A 15,362-nucleotide genomic window follows, 5' to 3' on the forward strand; every position below is an offset into this window, starting at 1 on the left:
CAGAAAGATCCAGCACATGTCAATTAAGAAGACAGCCAGCATGTTTTAAGCCACAGCTTCTCAGAAGAGCATCAATGTGTACCAGGATGCTGGAGCTTTAATAATTCACAATTTCCTTATTGAGGTCTGATGATGCTAAAATAAGGTGTTGAAGCTTGATTAGTAGTAGGAACATAGCAGCTTAACCTCTAACATTTAGCCTTCTCCTCTGGATCGAATTACTGATCTTTATCTTGTTGAGCTGTGCTAGCAGTTGGCTTGGGAACATTACACCTTTCTAAAAGCTGTCAATCTTTGTCAGTGTCTTTGCACAATGGATTGGAAGAGCTATTTTTAAAGGACTATGTCACCTTTTTGTAGGGATGGGGTTATTATAGTATATTGAGGTTTTTTAATACACATTGCCGCATGCTCAGTATCACCTATAGGCCTGACTGAGAAGAGCTTCTATTAATTTTACTGTGATTTCTAGCGATTGGGTGTGAAGAGATGAAGAGTCATCAGAAGTGGGGAGGAGAAATAGTAACTTAAATTACGCATTAACATGATGATTTTTTGCTTTCATTTTAATTTATTTTTCTGTTGAGGGGTCAATTCTTTTTTCCATGTACAATGGATTTCTTCAACATTAGACTGAGATATATTTCCCCAGCACTGTATCGTTAACACAGTCTTATTTTAATGTATTATTTTAGGTAAGAGTAGTAACAAACTGGTGCAAATCTACAACAGGGAAAAAATTACTAAGATTTGCATAAGATTTCTATAGAAATATTGAAAGATGACATTATTAAATTAAAGACTGGTCTTTGCAAAGGGTGAAGTCCTTCTCTTGCCTTTACAAAACTGATCTCTGTATTTTTGTAAGGATGAAAAAAGCTTCACATGGTGGATTTTCCAGCATATCCAGAAATCCATGTATAGACTTCTGGCTAGACATGAAAGAGCACCAGCTTGTCCTTTTAAATCAGTTTGCAACAATAAAAGCACATGTACAATACACATCAGTTCCTTTATAAACACCCCCTTCTAGGACAAGAGTATCAAGACATACCATGCTTGTTCATTTTCTTCTTCACAGGGGGATGGTGGACTAGATGTGGGCAATCATACACAAAATATTGCTGATGTTTCCCTCTGTACTGCCTTGTAGTATCTAGATACCAGCAGCTACGCAGCTTTCAGCAGATGATGAAATTCCCTCTGAGACATGTTCCCACTGGTATTTCTCCTAATTTCAGACTAGGGGTTTTTGTCTTATACTGGTAAGTCTTTTACAGAGTGCCAAACTAGATTTTAGGTGTTTGCATGTAGCTGTAGCAACACTGGAGAATGACAAAACTGTTTTCAAACCAACTTTGAGGTTCAAGATCTACCTCACTCCTACTCAGATGTGAAACCAGGCATAATTTCATTCAAAGTACAGAAACCTAATCTATAGAAACCAGAGGATTTGTCTCTAATTTACACATGCTTACTCCAAGTTTACAACATACAGAATTGGGAACAGAATTTGGCCCAGAAAGTTAATTTGAAAGCATATATTTATTCCCATCTGTTTCTGCTGCTGCCATTAGTCTATATGCTTGCCATGAAAAGTACTTTAAAACTCAATAAACCATCACAGTAAAATAGGATAAAATGTTTTTATAGTAACAATATCTCTCACTACTATGGGACCTTTCATGCCAAAGTACCCTAAAGCTCTTTATAAATGTAGCAAACTGATATTCACATGCTTCATCTACGAAGATCATTTCACCTGCACTGAATGGCAGGGACATGAATAGCTTTTTTCACAGCTGGCAGCACCTTAAGGTAGCTGACAAAACAAATCACAGGTTACACAGGTACAAAATAAGAGTGTTTCACTTTCTGGAAAACATTCATTTTTTCATTGAATAAAGATATTCACTCTTTCAGGAGTTTCTCAAGACCAAATTATATAATTGTAGTTGCATGGCTCCATATAAATTCCTGAAATACGTCCCAAAAAGAGATATTAGTTCCTGCTCCCGGCAAACACCATGTGCTGCCATGGAAAGGGACACCAAAGGTGGTGGATGAAGTCCTAGTGTGTCTCATATGGAGCCTGTTACCTACAGCGTAGTGTCTGCAGGACCATCCACACCCCAGAAATGTACTGTGTCACCTTTGTGCCTTGGTAAATAAGTAGTGAAGACCTATCAGAGCTGCTGAAGCCAAAATTAAGATTTTCTTTAATCCCATCCCCCTGTTGAGAGCCCCATCTCCCTTCCAAGCCTGAGCACTCCCTGCACGGTGCTTGCCCACACTGTTCTTGGTCTGCTATCAAGTCATCTCCTTATTAATGGTTTGTCATGTATATTCCTTGACAGGGACGCTCACATTGCTAACTACGCTGCTAAGGCAGTCACAGCGGCGATCACAAATACATTAAAATACGGCACTGTAACCACAGCAGGGCTGTGCCAGGAGGGAGCACATCATGCCCATGACCCATCATGCTCCTCCCTACTGCCAGGTCTGCAGCCAGAGACCCTTTCCACAAGCCTCTACGCCTCTTTTTTCCCCCTTTATTCCACGATGGAGGCACATATGGAGGTAAATACCCTGGAGGGTGGCGAAGCACTTTGTGTTTCAGCCCTGCACGCTCCTGCTGCGCCAGCAAAACACAGAGCAGGAGCGTGACTCAAAGCTCCGCCAAGCACTCATTTTTCCCAATGCATCCCCATTACAGGAGCACCAGTGCTAAATAATTTTTTGGTGGCTCACTGTGAAAATTAAGGTCACAATGGCCCTCTGCTTAATCTGTGGTGTGATGATCTCCTGGTTCAACAGCTGACCAAATGCCGCGGGAATGTGGTTTCAAAGCTTTTCATAGCTGCTTTTGTGTGTTGAAGTTTTATCTCTTGCTTTGTTGTTTTTCAGTGCAATGCTGATAAGAAAGACATTTTTGTACTGGATCTCTCCCCAGGGGGTATGAGCTGGCAGAAACTGTCCCACATCTGGACTAGTTTTCTAGTGTGAGGATGAGAGTCCCATTTACAGGAGTGCCAGACACTAAGAAGCGCTCTCAGCTCAGAAACCCCAAAAGTGCTCCCAGAAAACCCGAAGTTGTCTTATCTTTTTCTTGCCTGCAAACCTGCATGGTAGAATTTTTCTCTTAACCTTTTGGCTGTGTCTGAAATGGGAAAAGGGAATAAGGTTCCTCAAAGTAGAAGACCAGAAACCCCAGCAGAAACTGGAGTTGAGGTACGTGACTCCCAGTCACCCATCATTATTCCTCACAGAATAACATTACCTTGTGATTGCATTTACAATAAATAAATAAATAAATAAATGCTGCATGGAATACCTGTGTACCAAGGGATCTCTCCCAGTCATTCAAAACAGGTCCTCATCTTTTTGTCCTTCTGTTATTCTCCTGTCCCTGTACTGCAGGGAGCATCCCTCGCTAAGCTAACTGGCCACCATCAGTTGCATCCAATCTTTACAACGATTCTGACCTGACATGCCCTATTTCTCATTGCCATATGAAATCCTGAAGGGGAACAGGATCGCCATACTGTGTAGTGAAGGTGGCTCATTCTCATTTAATGATGCAGCTTCTTTTAAATATAGAAGTATCAATGGAGACAAAAAAAGGTCCCAGAGAAAGAATTTCTGCTTGCTTTGTTGTTCTCCTGAAAGACACAGCGCTGTGATATCATGGCATTGACTGCCAAGACGACTACTAGATTGACTAGTAAATATGTATTTTAGTGGAGCTCAGCAGAACAATATCCCCTGTAACATAAGTCATTCCATTAGTAAGACAGAGGTACTCGAGAACGTTATATCATCTTTATTCCTTCTGGAAGGGCTTCACTACCATTACTATAAAAAAAGTGCTTCAGAGATTGTAAATACATTTAAGTAACTCTGACAAAACAATAGGATCTGACTAAAATGTGGGGTGTTTATCTCATCTGTCAGTCTGATATGGGATAAAAGCCACAGCAGCTATGACAGACTCAAAAGCACCTCTCCCTGATAATTTTTTTCCCTCCACTACAATGCTTTTTCTACTTACAGTGTATGCAGCACCATACGAGCTGTATTTGTATTTCTTTTTAAACAGAGAAAAGTTGATTACAGCAGATGACTCTGCCTATCTCCCATTAAGATATACAATTTATGGAAATGAAATTCAGCAGGTCTGAAGTATTGCTGAACCCAAATGGTCAGAGTATGAGTCAGGCCCGATGTCTCCCTCCCTCCCCCAAATCCAAAGACTGATAGCAATATTGTGAGATGGTTTTAAATTAAATACAATTTTTGAAAGTTATCTTTTTATCTGACTGTTTCTAAGCTTCACTGTACCTCCAGGTTTTATCATCAAGTATTTTTCCATAAACCTGAAAACCAGATAACATACCTTATTTTTTTTGTAAATGAGCCCTAGACACTGGATAGAGGAAAAGCAAAATTTTCTGGAAATAGGTTCAAAACAATGAGTGTGAATCAAATATCTGAAAAATGACTGTGGGCTACATAGTGGCCAGCATTTTCTGGCCATCATAAAATCGTGACTCAGCTGAAGGCGGTCAGAGGAGTATGGATGCTGTTAGCTGTTGATCCTCTACAGGGTGCACACCAAGCCAACAGTCCCGTGAAGCTGGATTTCTTGTCTGTCTTTTCCTAAGAAGGCAATCTAAACCAATCATCATTTCTAGTATTTTCAGTTTTAAAAAGATGTTGGTATCTCCTGTCACTGCAGCTTCCACCTAGACAGCTGTACTAAAAAGCAGAAGTGAGATACAGCATATCAAAGACTGATTCCCCTAACAGCACACTTACATGCATGGCCTGTCCTGCAACGAAGATAAAATGAAGTACATGCCTACAGGAAGACCAAATGCTTTACATCCTCACTGCTCCTACACACAACGGTTAATATTATTAAAAGCATGTATTTACGGCATAGGTGCATAGGTGTGTGTGCAGGTAAGAGATATACATGCAAATGCATACACATTTTTACCTCACCTTCATCTGAGGACTTCGGAGAGTCTAGCTTTGATGTTTCATTCATAGAATATCAATACAAATTTAAATCAATTTAATCTTAGTTAAATATAAAGTGCTCTCACCACAGTGAGAGACAAGCAGTTTCTCCTTGCTCTGATCACTTCACCTGCCTTGGAAGTGCATGTCACCTTTAGGACAGAGTGCTCACTGATACTACAAATGCATTTAAGAAAACACAAAAAACTGGTATAAAAGGCAAAAAGACAGTTGGGGCGGCTCAAGAAAATGAAAGAGTTAATCAAGCTGGATTGATCTGGAATTGGAATTCTCTGATCACAATCTAGGGAAACACTCAAACTTTGGCTTTGTTTCAGGAACCTGCTTTGGTGGGATTCCATTCAACACGATTCATGCAATATCCAGGTCTCAGTGAAGTAACGAGAACATTTGTGTTCAGGTCATTAACCACACACTTTGCTGAGTGAATGTTTATGCTATTAATACCATGGCATTGACAAAAATCTGAAGGTTTCCTTAATGGTAGCCTGTCATCAGAACAACCACAATTTTCTTCCTTATGTGGGACAATGTCAGAGAGCTCCTCGCAGCAGGCTGGATGAGATCTAGTCATTCACAGCAAATGTAACCCTCACCATGGTGGTACTACCTACGAGATATGATTAACCAAGTGGGCCTTGACATCTGTTCACGTCACCAGCATTTGTGGGATTTCTGGTTGCCAAGACACTAATTTTTTCATCTCCTCTGAGCAGTAAATACTGAAAATATTTGGCCAGTATTTTAATACATGTCTAACAGAAGAAGTACTCTCTTTATTCTCTTAAAGCAATAACTGCAGCCACAACTTCACTCTTTCTGTATGTCCAATACGTGCTTATAGATTAGGATCAACCTCATAAAAGACTGAAAATATATTGTTTTAAATCCCTTGAACATTATTAACAGCCAGTTAGTTAATTTATCTGTATGGGAATGTCTAAGGATTCATCAGAAGTAATACATCCTAAATTTCTGATTAGTGCAAAGGAGTAATACTGTACCAATCATCCAGTTAATTCACTGAAGTGTTTTATTATACGCGCAGATATTTAGTATCGAGATGTCATATTCCCATAATGAACACAATAAAGGATGAATGACTGGTAAAGCTTTCAGCTCACGATACCTATAAAATCTAAGTGTTAGCAAGGTGTTATATACAGATTAATTTATAGATTCCTATTAACATACTGCATGCTCTCCTTTGTATGGCTACAACTTTGCAACCACGGAAGATAACTTTTGCCATATAACATCTTAGTTATGACGTGCATCACTCCACCCTGCTGGGGGTGGGTGGCTCAGAAGCAGGAACCCTGTGTGTGGTAGATGCATGGCCATGTACAAGAGAGACCGTTGGGGTAGATCTAGATTGTACAAAATAATTAAAGAAAACAGCCCTCTTGTTAATAGAAGCCTGTCAACTTTTCTCACTAGCATGATATTTGGAGCTAACATATTCTTGAGGACCATAGACACACATCCACGGTCCTGCTGTGTTTGGTGAGAGCTGGGCACCAGAGGGCAAAAGCAAAGCCTGGGCTTAGAGCTAAAATAAAAAAAAGAGCCACAGTCTTAATCAGTCTTTCTTTTGGAAATAGTGAGTAGTTTTCTTCTGGTCATCAGATTTATTCAACCAGCATCTAAACAAATAACTGACAAAGGAGATTTTTTTTAATAATAGATGTTAAAATGTGAGTCCAAACAAAGGAAACATACCTACAGAATGGCTGCTCTGAGTATAATGTGTATCATTAACCATTATATGTGTCTGTTCTGAGACCAGAATTACAAAAGGCCAAATTTTCTTAAAAGCATGTTAAAATATTAATAGATATCTGAAACAGTTTTATTGCATGGGCTGCCAGTCTTATGAACGATTACATCACACGGGGAAGAAGGGTAGGAAAACCGCCTAGATGCTGGTGACCTGCTGCGCTGAGTAGCATCATGAAAATCTAATGGGAGATAGTGAGATTGAACATTATAGCTGGCAGCAAGTCTGGTGTGGAGGGGCTTTACTGGGAGCTCTGGCAATAAATTTCATGACATCCAACATGCTAATTCTGTAAATCTAAGGCAGGCATACTCGCAATCCTACACATTTACAGACTCCAAACACCGGCACAGCGGAGTCACAACAGAGGCAAAGACATCTGTTATCTAGCTATTTTTTTGTCATAATTGACATGAAATGACTTTATCGCTTATAAAGACAAGCCATACTGAAGCTAGCTTACAAGTCAGTCTCTTTCTCGAAATTACCCTTCCTCCATCGCTCACACTCACTAGGTCATTTTTGTGCGGTTACTTGTGAGTGCTAAGGCTGCTTTCATTAATTTTTTACTTGAAGCAGCAAAGCCTCAGAGTATCTATTTGGGGGAGACAAGATGCAACATATTACAATTAGGAGAAGTAAAATGCGATAGAGGGTTTGATCCTTTGCCCATGTGTTTCATTCAAAGGTTAGCCAATGACAGCCACAGGGCTGGGAGTGCTGGCAAATTTGGGATGAACTTGTGCAAATCTATGAACTTGATCACAAGTCCACTCACATATATTAATCAAGCACTGATTAAATAATTCAAAAAACAACATCCTCATCCTGCTCCCATTAAAGTTAAACAGTTTTACTCTTCCATTTAAAACAGAGCTGGCCTCTCAGACTGCACACAACCTGATGAAAGGTTCAAAGATATTCCAACCAGCTTTGAAACAGTTCTGCAAACTGAGTTGGAAAAGCTGCTGGCATGACCATGGAGTCATACTCCACCTGAAAAATACTCAGGAAAAATCTTTGAGTTCATGCCGGAGTCTTGAGGTACCTTCCAGTCTCAGCCAGCTCTGTAGACTAGGTCAGAGAATCAAATTTTAGTACTGTTCAGAGGGAAGTATCCCATTATGCTTTGCCTGATTTTCTGCATTGCAGAGACATGGCATGGCAAATGGATCTGCCATTTCACCTTGGTTTTGCAGAAGATGTCTCTGCCCGAACAGCAGTGCCAGAGGAACAGCAGTAACCTTCCCCTGGCACCACTCACCAAAAACCTCTCAGCCAAAATCTCTCATCCAAATGAGCTAATTTTAGATAGGAATATTTTAAAACAGAAAAAAGTAGTCCTGCATGATTTATGTACTACCTTTTTCTTCTGTTACCTGAGAAAATTCCAAGTCTGAATACATATAAGAACAAATAATCTATACATGCTTTCCAGCACTCATCTGTTTTGAACTTGGAGACAATATTAAATTCAGCAGAAAAGTACAGAGCTCAGAGATACCAAGTAGTTCTGATTTTGAGAGCATATGGCAAGGTAGCATGGAGACTCTCAAACTGTCCCTGCCTAATGAAAGTTTGGGATTATGAATATTCAGCTGCAAGAAAAGCTTCAGCAGGAACTCATGCTGTATTAGACACTACCTATAAGACACGTGGCATTCATTCCACTCCTTTCTGAGCTGTTTTTTTTAAGCTGCTGTGATTGCAAATTCTACTGCTGTACAGACTGGAAAAGGCAGGTCCACTGTGGTTGAGGAACCTGCCCAGGGTAAACCTGAGATGCTCCGGTGGTGGGTGCCATGCCAGCACTGAGCGCTCCCCCACGGAGGCACTGACACACCGACCCTTTCTCACTTTTTTGGGCACCGTGATGGAAGACTCATGAGCACAAGAGAGACAGGTCTGTCTCAAGTTGCGTTACTTAAGTGTCAGTATTTCCCTCGTGTTCCTCTCCTTCGCATGAACAGTCTTCGAATTTTTTAAATTATTATTTTTGTGTGAAATCACTTAGCCTCAGCAATCACTCTATAGCTGTTATTTTATTGTGTTTGTAGAATAATAAAAAAAACCCAGTTCTAGTTTTCCCTGGTGACACCTTAACCCATTCCAGCACCATATGTGCTAAATGGAGTCATCTGCTTTGGGCTGTGACTCCGTTTCCAAGCTTGGGGGCTGCCCTATGACTGTGTCAGACGGGCTGGGGCACCGAGGTTGTGGGCAGTAAACCCCCATGGTCTCCTTGGGTACAGTACACACACTGGAAAACAGAGAGGCTTGTAAAACTGTTACGCTCCATAGCCAGTCAGCAGCTAATTCCCATGATTAGCCTGTTAGGCTAGTCAAAATTTCAAGAAGCAGACACTTGGATATGCCCAGGATGGAAAGCAGGGATAACGAGGTCCCAGCCCTGCTGATGGAGAGGGGACAGTGTGGTGGGGACGCTGCACTCAGGCGCAGGTCCAGGCTGCTTCCGCAGCCCTTGAGGCACCCATCTGAGACACCCAGGACACGTAATGAACAAAGAGCATTCAGCTGCACCTTGGACAATAATATTTATGTTTTCTTCAAGTGTGGGGTGAAGATTCATTTTCAATGGTTGAAACTGTTTTGCAGGTGAAAAATGCCTTAAAAATATCAATCTGTTAATTGCTCTCTTTTTTGACCTAATTGCAGCTGGCAAGTGGCAGCAGCAGAGATTCGTGTACCTTCATGCTACACACAGATTATGTATGAACCACGTGATTTCCGATTTTATCCCTCCTTATTGGGCTCATGTTTCCTGTAAAGGGTTTTGACTAATTGTGGTTTTGACAAGAGTGGCATCACGTGCTGCTTTGTGAGCGAACGAGCTCAGGTCAGTAAGTCAGACGGTCAGTCTGGAAAACAGATCCATACTCCTAATCCTTAAGGCTGATATAAAGCAGAGATAAGTGCGTTTGTGATGTGGAGGTTACTCTGGGTAAGTGTCGTTTGAGAGAAATGAACTCTTTAGAGAGAACTGGAAACAAGATGTCCTAGTAACAAGGATTTCTAAGAATTGGATCATCTGATTTTTTTTTTTCCTGCTTCTTTATTACTGTCCAGCTTGAACACAACTATTTAGCCTCTCAATTTATGCTCAGGTTTATGGCCTTCAAGTTGCACGAGTGTTTGTTTTACTCCTCTGACCACTCCTCCACAGAAAGCTGGAGGTGAATAAGTTTCTAGCAGGAACCACAGAAAGATTGATTCTCTGCATCTTTTCTTGCGCAGCCTGTGAAAAGCCTCCAACCAAGGCAGAAGAGCCTCCTGCCTTAGAGGAAATATCTTTCCAGTTCAGCTTGTTATTCAAGCACAAAGTGGATAAGCTGTGTGTGAACTTTGAAACACCCAAACCCCAACTAAGCTTAGAAAGTTGCAAAGAGCTTGCAGCTCACCAGCCTAACTCATATTTGACTCAGTTACGCATTGTCCAGTTAAGGCATCAAATACTGTATGACACCATATAATCTATCTTTCAGGCACCTTCTGCAGCATCGCTGGCTAGTTCCTCTGCTTCCTCCCCGCATTTTAGACCTTATTAAGTACATCTTCCATCAAAGCATTTAATGCAGAGAGGTTTTCCAATAACTCACAACATGCAAACTCGAGACTCTTGTTCAAACAACTGCAGGGAGTTACAACAGCCCTGTGATCATTCTGCAGCTATTAAAGTTTAGATCTTATTGTCTGATTAGCAGCAGAGGTATTTCGCCTCAGTTTTTATTTCTCTCATTTTCCCTCTCATAATAAAACATATATCCTGTTCAGCCACTCAGCTTTGTTATTAATATTGATCAACTATAGGGAAAGATTGATTTTTTAATATTTTTTTCATTTCAGCTGGGCCTTTTTGCTCCCAGTGCCTTGCCACCCCCACCCACCTTAGCATCCCTGTCCGGTGTGTTGTGAAAGCCCTCTACAGCAACGCCTTTGAACTGCAGTGCTACCTGCTGCCAGCTGGCAGGCAGCTTGCGGGGGAAGGCAGCATCAGCATCTTGCTTCTGAGCACTCTGCTACCCGTGGCACCCATTGCTCACCACTGTGAGCAAGAGCCCCCAGAAATTAATGTTGTTGTTTTCATGGAAAAAAAAAAACCCTGTTATGTAGGGGATGCTAAGGAATTATGTGAAAAGGAAACTTTAAGAGTCCACAGTGAGCCCTCTTTTGCAGCCAGCTTTGCTAATTTTGCTGTTTGCAATTACAGCAGTTCTGCTGCCTTACCACTTCCTCATAACAAATCGAAAGGACATAGGGAAAAGTCCACCTAATCCTGACTCAGCAAATCACCGATTTCTTCCGGGATACACCTCTGCAGCTAAATGAACTCCCTAACTAACCCGAATGGTCGGAGAGATCAAAGTTTGAGCACGGCTTTGGAGATAGCCATGGGGACTTCCCTGGATGGGATACCTGGATGCTGCCCTGAGCAGGGAGGTGCTACAATTGCAAACCACAGGGAAAATTATGCGAAAGTAGCTGACAGAAAAAGAAAATTAATTTTACAGATCACATCTACAGCATACGGACTAGGTGTTAGGGGCCAATTTCTACATGACTCAGGAGTGCATAGTCATGAAAGCCTGTGAAGGGCCTGCTCCTCCTCAGCTGTTCACAGAAACCCTGCAGAGCATCAGCCTCTGGCCTTGGGAACCTAAAAACTTGCTTTAGAAACACAGATTAGGTTGGGATGCCTACAAATACCGAGCTCTGGTGTTCCAGTGGGTCAGGATGCTGCTCAGCCCCTCCGGACTCTGCCACCCATCACACATGCTGCAGCTCCCCATAGCAGAGCAGAGCCACCGTGTCGCTTGCCATAATACAGTTTTGCAGTCCACTTCCTCTAGAAGATAAATGATGTAAACCCCAAACCTTCCCTTTATTTGGACAGTTTGAGTCCAAGAATTGCTGACACTCATGTGCTTCTTTCTACAGTAACTCAAGTTTAATTACTAAATGATTCTTCAGCCTGCAGATTTGTTTTTCATACAGCACGCCTTCTTCTACAACGGTTTTAACTTTTTTTTTTTTTTTAGGCAACAACTAACTGCAGATATATAATTTATTAATAAGTGCTTTTCTTACCAGGGAGAGTTAACCCAGGTTATCAAGGCTCTCCAAGGGAAGAGCTCAACTGAACCAGAGGCACTTGAACACAAGCACCGTTTATATAAAGTATCGCACAATATTATTTTATACTTCCAGTTTTGAAAGGCTGTGTGCTTTTTCCCATTAGACTAACAAATTACAGCCATTGTGGTCAGCAGTGTGGAGGTTTCTCTGCAGAGCATTTGCCCCCTGGGAGGAAGGAAATCAGAGGGGTGTTAAAGCAATATTGTGCCTTCCACTCAGTGTGCTGAGTTGCCTGATAATGGTTAGCTAAGAGAAGCCATAAAACTGCCATTACTGCCACCAGTGGGTGTTACTGTATCTCAGTAACCCTCTTGCAAAGGGACAGGAAAAAAAAAATAAAGATAATCAGAATATGAAAAAGGAAAAAGGACCTAAGTGAACACATAGGGGAAATTTAAAACACCATTCACTACCTGAACTTGTTATTCTTATGTTTTGTTTTGGGTTTTTTTAAGTATATTGCTTTGACTTTAAATTCAGGTGCTGTTGAATCCTTTCAGAAGGAAACATTTCCCCAAGCTCTTCCCCACTGACGTCCCAAGCAGATTCAAACCCTTCTGAAGAGGCTGAAGGGCCTCTTGTACTTTGATTTTTGGCTGGATTACAGTGTAAGAGCCAAAACACCATCAAGGGGCTGCTCTTTTTGGTTTTCCCAGCAATCACTAAAAGAGAAAATAGCTGGAAGCTGATGAGAAAGCCTGTTCTGGTGAGACTGTGGGTTCTCTTTTCCAGATTCAGGGTACAGCTTGGATAGCTTAAATATCAGCTGAAGAGTAACCACCCAAACACTTGGGTGCTGCTCCTAAGGTCCAGTTTGGGGTCCCTCATTTGTGTTTTGCAATACAGGGGTTTCTTTTCCCATTCTTATTACAATGGGCCTGGCCCATGGGCTGGTCTCACCAGGTTTGCAGCCCTCATCTTATCTTTCTCTTCCCTAAGGGAAACAGATCTCCTGCATCTTCTCTGCAAAGATAAATGGATCCCTCAAAGAGCTGTGGAAAAATTAATAGTTTTTTCCCTTTCTGCTGCAACACAACATTTGTATACCTCCCCATCAGAAAAACTGAAAAAGTGCACTGAACAGGTCAAAGCTTACAAATTTTATACTTGGTGGCCTGGGGATTTTGTGTCATGTGCATTTATTTATATTTGCTATGTACAGCACACAGCCTACAACATACATATGTTGTATATGGTCGCAGTATTGGTTATACCAGGTACCGAAATGTCTCAGTGATAGCACCTGGGTAACATTTGTCTAAACACTAGACAGGTCCAATTCCAAATTGCTGCAAGTTTCAGGTGTATGCAGATGTGTGGCTTCACTTCTGCTGGATCTCATTGCAAAAGCAATGTTACAAAACAGGTGTGAATCAATAAAATTATTGAACTGCCTCAAGTATTAGAAAATGAGAGCATTTGAAATGGCACAGAAGTAAACAGGACATTTTCATTACATGCCTCGCTACATGTGTCCTTCTTGGGCTATAAATTAAGCTTTGTAAACTTTTGTGGTGTTTCTTTTTTTTTAAATATATTGACTATGTAAGAAAAATGCCTGCAGCAGGGAATCATTGCAGTCTCACATGTAAATGAGAGAACATATTTTGAACATGTAAATTATCATGCTATAATCGATATTTATCAGAGCTATTCCAATATTTTAGATAAAGAAATATGCATTATATAAATGCTTGTGAGCATTTGCCCTTTAAGACATATCAAAGCATCACTTAACCACAGGAAGTTTCTTTTGCACAAAAAAGTGTACTAAAATATGCTTCACAGAATATACCAAAATATACTGGTGCATACCCCATAAGGTACACAGAACACAGGCAAACAAATAAATTGTACTGTACAAACATGCAGATAATGTCTTGCACAGTGACTATTTCATGTCAAAAAATGTTGATGGGACAAGTTTACTCACAATAATGACTTATAATTAAATGCATAAAGGAGAGGTCATTTTTAGATAATGTGGATAACCCTAGGAGTCTAATGGAATAGTAAAGGTCAGAAGCTACAAACTTTGTTGCTCCGGGTGGTGTATGTATGCAGTGCTAGCTCACCTGAACCCCACTGCTTGCAGGCTGAGCAGCTAAGGCAGCCAGAGGAAAGAAAAAAAAATATAATTTCTTCCATTATATTTCCCTGAGTCTCAGGTCCATGCCTTCAAGCAACAACCCTAGTCTAACACAGGATACCCGAGATGCAGTCGGGGACTAAACACAGCTTTCCTGAACCCCAGCCTAGCAGCGACTCTTTCACAGCATTTTACATGGGCACAGATTCAGCTCCTGCTTTTGAAGCCCAAGGAAAGCCTCATGCAGACATCAATAAGGTCATGAATTTATCTGTCACCTAGAGGTGGATTTCAGTTCTAAAAGAAGTAAATCTAGGCTCTTCCTCTCCTATTTGTGCCACCCAGCAAGTATGCTGGCTGGGCAGGAGGGATTCCCTCAGCCTGCTGACAGCAGCGATACTTTGCAACTCCAGCTCCTGCTTCATGAAATTTGCATTGTATCCACGTTTATTATTTGGCCCCATTTTGGTGCCTCTGAAATTCTGGAACTAAAAATTGCCTTTTATTGCCATATGTTCATATGACAATGTGAAATGCCATTCCTTACCTTATAGCCTTTTTAACATGATCTGCTTGATCTTTTCTTTCTTTTTTTTTCTCTTAATCTGAACATAATGAAAAGCAACATTTTAAATAACGTGTCCAAACAGTGTGGTAAAATTGTCAAAGTTGAAACATTTTAATGGACTGGGAATTTGAATGTCTGTATTTGAAAGCCTGGTTTATTTTGACAATACTGCTTTTTCTCCATAGTTACCTCTGACCTCCAGTATTACTCTCAGTGGATTATTTTTTCACTGAGGGAGATGCTTAAGCATGGACCAGAGTAGATAAGTGATATGGTCAAATCGCTACTGGCAAACCCTGGAATTACTGACCACTTTAATAGCTCCTGCTGACCTCCAAATGAAACTTCACCTTTGGTTATTAACATGTCTCTCTACTTTTATGATTTTTTGGAACATAATTTGTCACAGTTTTTATCTGCACAGAGCAAGCGTTAGGCTTTTAAAAATGTGAGTTATCTTTTTACAACTGCTAACAATTACACATCACAGAACAGTCCAAAAACCAATTATGAAAAGACCTACATGGGAAGAGCATTCGGTCTTGAAGTTTGAATTCTAGATTTCTGAACTATAACTGCATTACAGCCCATGTTTAGGAACTGGAAATGAGAAACCAAACTTCGAAAGGGCTTGTAAGATCAGCAAGATAAGATAAAGGTGTAGAAATTAATTGCCCTTGTTTTGTATTAAAATCTGATAAAGGGCTGGCAATACTGCCCAA

The sequence above is a fragment of the Pelecanus crispus genome, chromosome 8 (genome assembly GCF_030463565.1).
Source record: "Pelecanus crispus isolate bPelCri1 chromosome 8, bPelCri1.pri, whole genome shotgun sequence".
NCBI lineage: Eukaryota > Metazoa > Chordata > Aves > Pelecaniformes > Pelecanidae > Pelecanus > Pelecanus crispus.